The sequence below is a fragment of the Montipora capricornis genome, chromosome 3 (assembly GCF_036669925.1).
Source record: "Montipora capricornis isolate CH-2021 chromosome 3, ASM3666992v2, whole genome shotgun sequence".
Classification (NCBI taxonomy): Eukaryota; Metazoa; Cnidaria; class Anthozoa; order Scleractinia; family Acroporidae; genus Montipora; species Montipora capricornis.
The window spans coordinates 68913492-68920991 of record NC_090885.1 but is presented as its reverse complement, the minus strand read 5'-3'; positions in this window follow the sequence as shown (position 1 = coordinate 68920991).

Sequence of the window (7500 nt, the reverse complement as noted above, 5' to 3'; positions counted from 1 at the left end):
GAGAGGCACTACGCTCTTAAATTAAACATGGGTTTTTAGTGAAATTTAAGGCAAAATAGGGAGCTTTCATGCAGGAAGCGAACGCCTAATTAAACTTCCCTCTTTGCAGCGGCAAGGAGTAGTTTCTTCTGTGAAAATAAAGGATATGCAACAGTTTAGAAGCATTTTTCTTTACTGTATAGGTATGTGTGTGTGTATGTTTTAGGTAACCCTATCTACCTATTGATGTAATTAAAGGAATTATCGCCAATAAATTTAATAATTTTTTTTTTCAGTATTTCTGCCGTACACTGCATGACAACGATGTGAAATCACCAAATTTGCTGTTTTGACGACGTGTGCATACAAATGCAAACCTTTCATTCTCTATTTTTTCCCTGACCGGCTCGTACCAATTTCTTTTTAGGATACTTCGCCTAAATTTTGCTGCGTGAACGAGATGGAATAATAATGAAAGATTTACGATAGAGCAAAGTTATATAACGTTTTCGTCGAGGTCGCTGTCCCAAAACTTCAAGTCCCCATTAATTTTCGCAAATCAATGAATCTGCATGTGTTGCTTGTCCTTATGCCTGCGTCGCATAGCGATAATAGTACACTTTCACTTAATTTTTGATTCGCATCAAGTTGGCTGGTTTTTTTTAGTTCGTGGGTTTCTGAGGGATAAAAATGTAAACAGACGCTTCTTGGAAAGTACCTACATAGTTAATATAGTTGGTACCTCTACTAACTATAGTGCATGCAAGCCGGCTTTTCAAATCTTTTTCGCCCGTAATCTTGGAGACCATCTTTGCTTTTATCACCAAGATCTCTAAACCTTAATTAATAAATTGCGTTTGGGGTCATTAAGGTAGCAAGGTCTCTTGGGCGCGTCTTTCCAAAAAAGACAGTTGAAGATCATCAGTAATATCATCATAGGAGTTACTTATGAAATCCTCTGATTCCTCGGTAGGTAATCACCCATCCTGCAATCCGTGACTTTTTGCGCAAGCCATCTTATGCACCGTGCTTCGGACAAGCAATTTGTGTATGGTTGATTTAACTACGCCGAGCAACCTAAAGGCGCTCTTTCGTACACTCGGCAATTTTTCTTGCAACTTGTTTCGCAATTTTGTTGCGACAAAAGTTCTCACATTGCGAAGCAAGTTGCTCAGTTGCTAGATGTTACACTAGGCAACGTTTCTAGCAAATTGTTTCGCTTTCGAAGATCACATGAGGCTAAAGGAACATTTTCACCGGCTGGTGTCGCAAACCGAAGCGACACAAGTGGCAGGGCAGATGTTACACAGTGACTACACAGTGCTTGAAAAATTAGTTGCAACGTTGCGCGAAGCGTTGCGGAAAGTAGACCTAGATTCTACTTGCGAAACATTTTATGCAAGCTGTTGCAAGGTCTGTTACATTTGGCAATGTTTCGTGCAACTTCTTCTCGCCAGTGGCGTTGCGAGACAAGTGACACGAAAAATTGCATCGTGTATAAGCGCCTTTTAAAAAAGCATTTTTGTTGAGGCAAATAACTGATGAGAAAAATTTAATGTTTGCCTTCATTATTAAATAACTATATCGATCTAGCACGAAAGACAAAACCTGCGGGGCATTAGCCTAAATGCTTTTTTGTCGAGCGAAAAATGGCAGACCGAGTGAGAATGGCCCGGGTAGAGAGAGACACTAAACAAGACCCTAAGCTGTCTGCAAAGAAGTTCACCGATCGTGCAGCAATGCGATATTCCTCCATCATCCAATACAGTTCTTACCCGACACATCAGCTTCTGAATTTTTGAACCAGCGCAAACGACACCGGAAAAGTGTCGGTAAAGGTAATACGCTTTAGGATCAAGTAAAAGATCAATTTTGGCAAAAACGATATGGATAATCTTGGCATCCTCTTTTTAAATTTGGAGTCTCAACACCAAAAATTAGTTCACGAATGGTCTTGTTATTTGCTCCTCAGTAGTGCTACATTTTTCGTTGCATTATGGCCCGTTCATTTTTTACGAGGTAGGGGGGCTGGTGGAATTTCTTGAACTGTTTAAATGGCAGCAATGGCGGCGGTGCCACGCAAGAATCGCGGGTGGCAAAGATTGTATATTTTCTGCATTAGTTACATTCTAATCAGAGGACTATCGCCTCAGATTGCCTCAAATGATCTGAATAATATCTCAAACAGTTTTTATGCTGGTAAAACTACATCCACACCGCAATTATCTTCAACACTACTCAAAGCAAAGAACAAGACAACCGAGATATCTGCCTCGATGAAATTGGCCAAACTGTCCAGACTCGTGCAATATTGGTCTTTGGCTTCTCTACTCTTGCTATCGGGTGACATTTGCCCTAATCCAGGATGGGCATACTCAGTACTGAACTCTCCTGGCCTCAAATTTGCTCATCTGAACATCCGAAGTTTGCCCAAACACCTTCGATGAATTCAAAATCCTCATGGCGGACAATCCGTTTGACGTGATGTGTCTCAGCGAAACCTGGCTAAATTCCACCTGGTCTGATAATGAGCTCCACTTTGATGGTTATAACATCATAAGAAGAGATCGTGACGACTCGCAAAGAGGTGGCGGCACTGCCATATATTACAGCACGAAATTCATGGCTAGGCAACGATCCGATCTTTTTATTCCAGACATTGAAACTGTTTGACTGGAGCTAACTCTCCCGAACAGCAAGAAAACCCTCATATGCTCGCTTTATAAACCACCTAACGCTGATTTTGATGCGTTTAAAGCAAGCTTGGACAACGTTCTGGATCAATCAGCCAGTGAAGGAGTCGAGACACTTATACTCGGTGACTTTAATTGTGATATGCTTCCTAAAAGACTGCCAAGAATCTCTAAAGAACTCATGCAACTACTAAATGTGTACCAATTCGATCAACTCATTAAGGAACCGACGCACATTTCCAAACACTCTTCTACGACAATTGACCTGGCATTTTCAAATGACGCTGAAAAAATCATCAAGTCAGGTGTGCTACAGTGCTCGATTAGCGATCATTCGCTAATATTTTTGACAAGACGAGTGAAAAAACTACCAAAACTTTAAACGCTACTCAATTGAAAACTTTGTGAAATAAGGGAGCTGATGCGAAAACGCGATTTCCACCATAAACGGGCGCAGAAGAAAAAGACAACTGAAGAATGGGTTAAATACAAAGAGCTGCGAAATAAAACAACTCGCCTTATTAGAAAAGCTAAACAAGATTACTACTCCAACTTGATTGAAGAAAATAAGAAAGACTCGTCCAAATTGTGGAAAACGTTGTAATCCGTCATTGCTATCAAATCTAAGATGTCAACTATTGAGTCACTTGAGACTGACAGCGGTGTTATTCAGGATCCTAAGAAGATCTCGCAGAGCTTTGCTAGGTACTTTTCTACTGCAATTGCAAAACTGAGACAGCGTATGCCTTCTGTATTATCGGTCCCTAGACCACCTGCAAATCGATCCTCAAACAACTACAAGCTTTCTCAAGTTAGTAAATCCTTTGCAGCTAAAGAACTTAAGAAATTGAAAGGCAACAAATCTACTGGATAACAAAATATCCCTGCACGACTTCTCAAGGACGGTGCCGACGCACTTGCCACACCCCTGGCAATACTTATGAATAGATCGATAAATGAGGGGTCTATTCCCGCAAGCTGGAAACATGCCATCGTAACTCCAGCGTTCAAGTCTGGTTCAAAATCTGATACCTCCAATTATCGCCCAACCTCAGTTCTGCCAGTCTTTGCGAAGATTCTAGAAAAGGCAGTTCACGAAATGGTGTATAATTTCTTACTAAAGCACAAGCTCCTATCTTCTTATCAATCCGGTTTCCGTCCACTACATTCTACTGCTACCAGCCTAATCGATATTACAAACACTATTCTGCACAACATCGACAAAGGAAAACTTACAGGCCTGGCATTTCTGGACCTATCTAAGGCTTTTGATACCCTCGACCACGAATTACTACTTACGAAATTGGCAGATTTTGGCCTACGTAAGTCTTCAGTGAATTAGTTCAAAGCGTATCTTACAAATAGAACCCAAAGTGTTAACATTAATGGCATTCAATCTGACGCTAAACCCATATTATATGGTGTGACCCAGGGGTCTGTCTTGGGACCTCTATTGTTCGTAATGTTCATTAACGATCTACCGTCAGTAACAAGTACTGTAAAGTCCATCTTTACGCTGACGACACCCTGTTGTTTTTTGAAAGCAGTTCTGTGCAAGCCATTGAGGCTGCTCTGTCCCAAGACCTCGACCACGTTGTCGGATGGTTGAACCAAAACTATCTCATGTTAAATCACTCGAAGACCAAAGTTATGCTTATGGGAACCCACCAAAAACTTAGCTCAGCCCAGTCATTCACAATTAGTGTTAATGACAAAGATCTTGAAAGGGTATACAAATTTAAATATCTGGGCGTTATTCTGGATCCATGCCTAACATGGAACGATCACATTGAACATATCGGAAACAAAATCTTGTCCCGCCTTGGAATGCTACGTAGAGCCCGAAAAGTCATCCCAAAAGAAGCTTGCATCACTCTGTTTAATGCTATGCTATGCTATGGTTCTACCGTTATTCAATTACTGTTGCGTTGTGTGGGATGGTTGCAGTCAGGGAAACAAGAACTACCTTGACCGTCTTCTCAAGCGAGCTGCGGGAATAATTGCGGGGCGCAAGGTTACCGATACTGATATACAGCAAAAATTAAAGTGGCCATCCCTACAATGCCGCAGAGAATATATACCACAAGTGCATACAGATCTATAAGTGTATCAATGGCCTGGCTCCAGCATATCTACTAGACGACTTCCACTCCTCGGAGCAGATCCATAACTACAACACTAGAAAAGAAGACCTTATCCGCCGGCCTCTTGCCAAGACTACTAAATTTCAGACATCTTTTAAGTACAATGTCGCCATGATCAGTCTCTCACTAGTTTTAAACTAAGAGGCAAAAAACATCTAAATCATCTTAGTTAATTTTTCACCTTCATGAACTCGTCAAATAATTTTTTTTTTGCTTTCATTTCTATAATTTATTACTTATTCATATCATTTTGTACAGATCTCCATTTAAACCAGCTATCCTGAACTGGAATTTCTGTATAAATAATGTATATAAATAAATGAATAAATAAATAAACTGTCATTAAGAATTTACATGCTTTCCCCCGCCCTCACAGTCATAAACTTTTTTCTCATCCCCCACCCCTCCAAAAAAGGGAAATTTAAGTGGGTGACCCCCCCCCCCCCCCGACCCCAAGAAAAAACATATTCCAAAGAAAACTCAATTAAGTCAGCCATGCATGCTGAGCAGAGTTGCATTCTGTCTGCGCGCGCGCGACTTTGAGATCTTTTATGAGCAGCAACCAAAGTAATGGCTGTCTCCGTGGCGAAAAGTTTCGAGTTCGTGTCGTTATCTGTGTCGTTTATCTTCCTTGCCTTACGTGTAGACGGTGTCAAAAGATCGAGAAACGGTTGGGCTGTTTATGACAAAACGTCACAGCAAAATACTTTCGAATAATAAGGGGAAACCAAGTTATTTTGGTCTGGAACTCTCACCGAGTCAGTAAAATTGCGAAAGTTGCAGAATTGGAAGGGCTCTTCAAATACACATAACTGCCAGACTGGACTGACATTTTACCGCGTTAGTTTTCAGGGGCACCCAACGAATCTGTTCCTCACATTATCTGTTCCCCGGAGGAATCTTGCTGGCTGGCAAAAATACAGGTGTTTCGATGAGCTTGCTGGGAAATTTTGTTATTGATAGAGGTTTTGCCTGGGAATTACTGACTTTTTCTAGCATTTCAACCCGAGCTGGCTGTAGAAACTCTGAAGACTGAGGACGACTAAAAAAAAAAAAAAAAAAAAAAAAGAACCCCTTCCCTCTCCAAGAGAGTAGTCACAAACTTACGACAGCTGGTCAGAGTGATTGCGCTTGCGGAAAAAACCCGTTTTGTCCCGGTTTTGTCGCTTTTGTTCGGTTGTGTTGGATCGAGGCATTTGAAAGCGCGCGGAATTCCTGGCTGGGAAATAAATTTGATCAGCTGGCTGGGAAACCAACCAATTTTATCTAGCTGGCTGGGAAATTTCTTGTGTGTCTTGCTGGGAAAAAGGAACAGATTATGTTTTCCCAGCAACACTGAAAAACACCTGAAAATGCCTTAATAACATTTATTTTCATTAACTGGGGTGTAATAATACATTTTACACCAATTTGGTCGTTGGGTGCCCCTGAGTTTTGATTCCAAACTTCGTGTCTACCTCTCTGCTCTGTAGGGCATTCTTGTTGAAATGTGTTCAAATATCAAGAATTTCAGCTCCATTATGAAAATAAATGTTCACACCAAAAGTTTGCGGTAGCTTAATTGCCTTTTTTGGTTTCAAGTTTGTTGGCATGAATGTGAACGAGCGTGAACGTCGGGCCAAAAACAGCAGCTTTGGCCAAATTATGGTCTGAGAAAACAGCCAAAAAGTAGAGAGTTGGCAATTTTACAACGGAAAAAATTTTTAGAATTTGTGGAACGTTTGAAGCTTCTGACAGAGAGTAAGTCAGGTTAAGTCTTACCTCCCATTTGAAAATTACGTAGCTTACATGATGTTAGCTTCAGGGAACTAGATCAAGATAGCTCAGGGTTAAGATTTTGAGTTTAAGCACATCCCCAAATCCCTAGGGATCTAAATCTGAGGACCTGAAATAAATAATCACTGTCTAAGGGCATAGCAAGGTCTATGATTCCCATGTTTTACTTGAACAAGCTGCCATCTTGAACCTTGTACACCTCTCTCAATCTGTAAGAATGATCTTATCACCTACAAGCAAATTTAATTCCCCCTTCTGTGTTCATTTCCAAAGAACCAGACTATTCAAGTTGAAAGTTGATTACAAAATGACAACAGGAAATTAGTAAGTTCTGACTAGACTAGGCCCAGGGAACAAAGCGATGTTAACCTATAGTTAATAGATGTAGGCTGGTTATGAAACTCGACAAGTTTCTTTGTTTCATGTTTTTGTTCGCTTTTTTGGCCTTGACCCTACACAAAACCCGACAAAAACAGGCCTTTTTTCGGCAGGATAATCAATCAAAAGCTTCGACTAATTTATTCGAAATTAACTTGTGAACCAAAAACAAAAGATTGTGCAGGGTCACGGTCGGTTCAACATCTAATTGCGACTTTATTGTTCCTGCTTTTGAAATTCCCAGGGTTTCATAACCGGTCCCTAGATTAACTATGGAGTGACACCAAAGAGTATTCCTTTTTTTAATATCAAGCCCCAAGCTTTTTAAACTTTCACAAGTATAGAACTAAAATATAACTTAATTTGTTATTCCTTCGGAAGTATAAGATATGAGGAAATGGTCAACAACTGTATTCACAATAAATGGATATCAAAAACTTAATGATCACCACGAGTGTTTTTCTTCATGTCAACTTCCTGGTCACCTTGCTGAGACTATGACATGCAACATTTTATTATATTATGCAGGA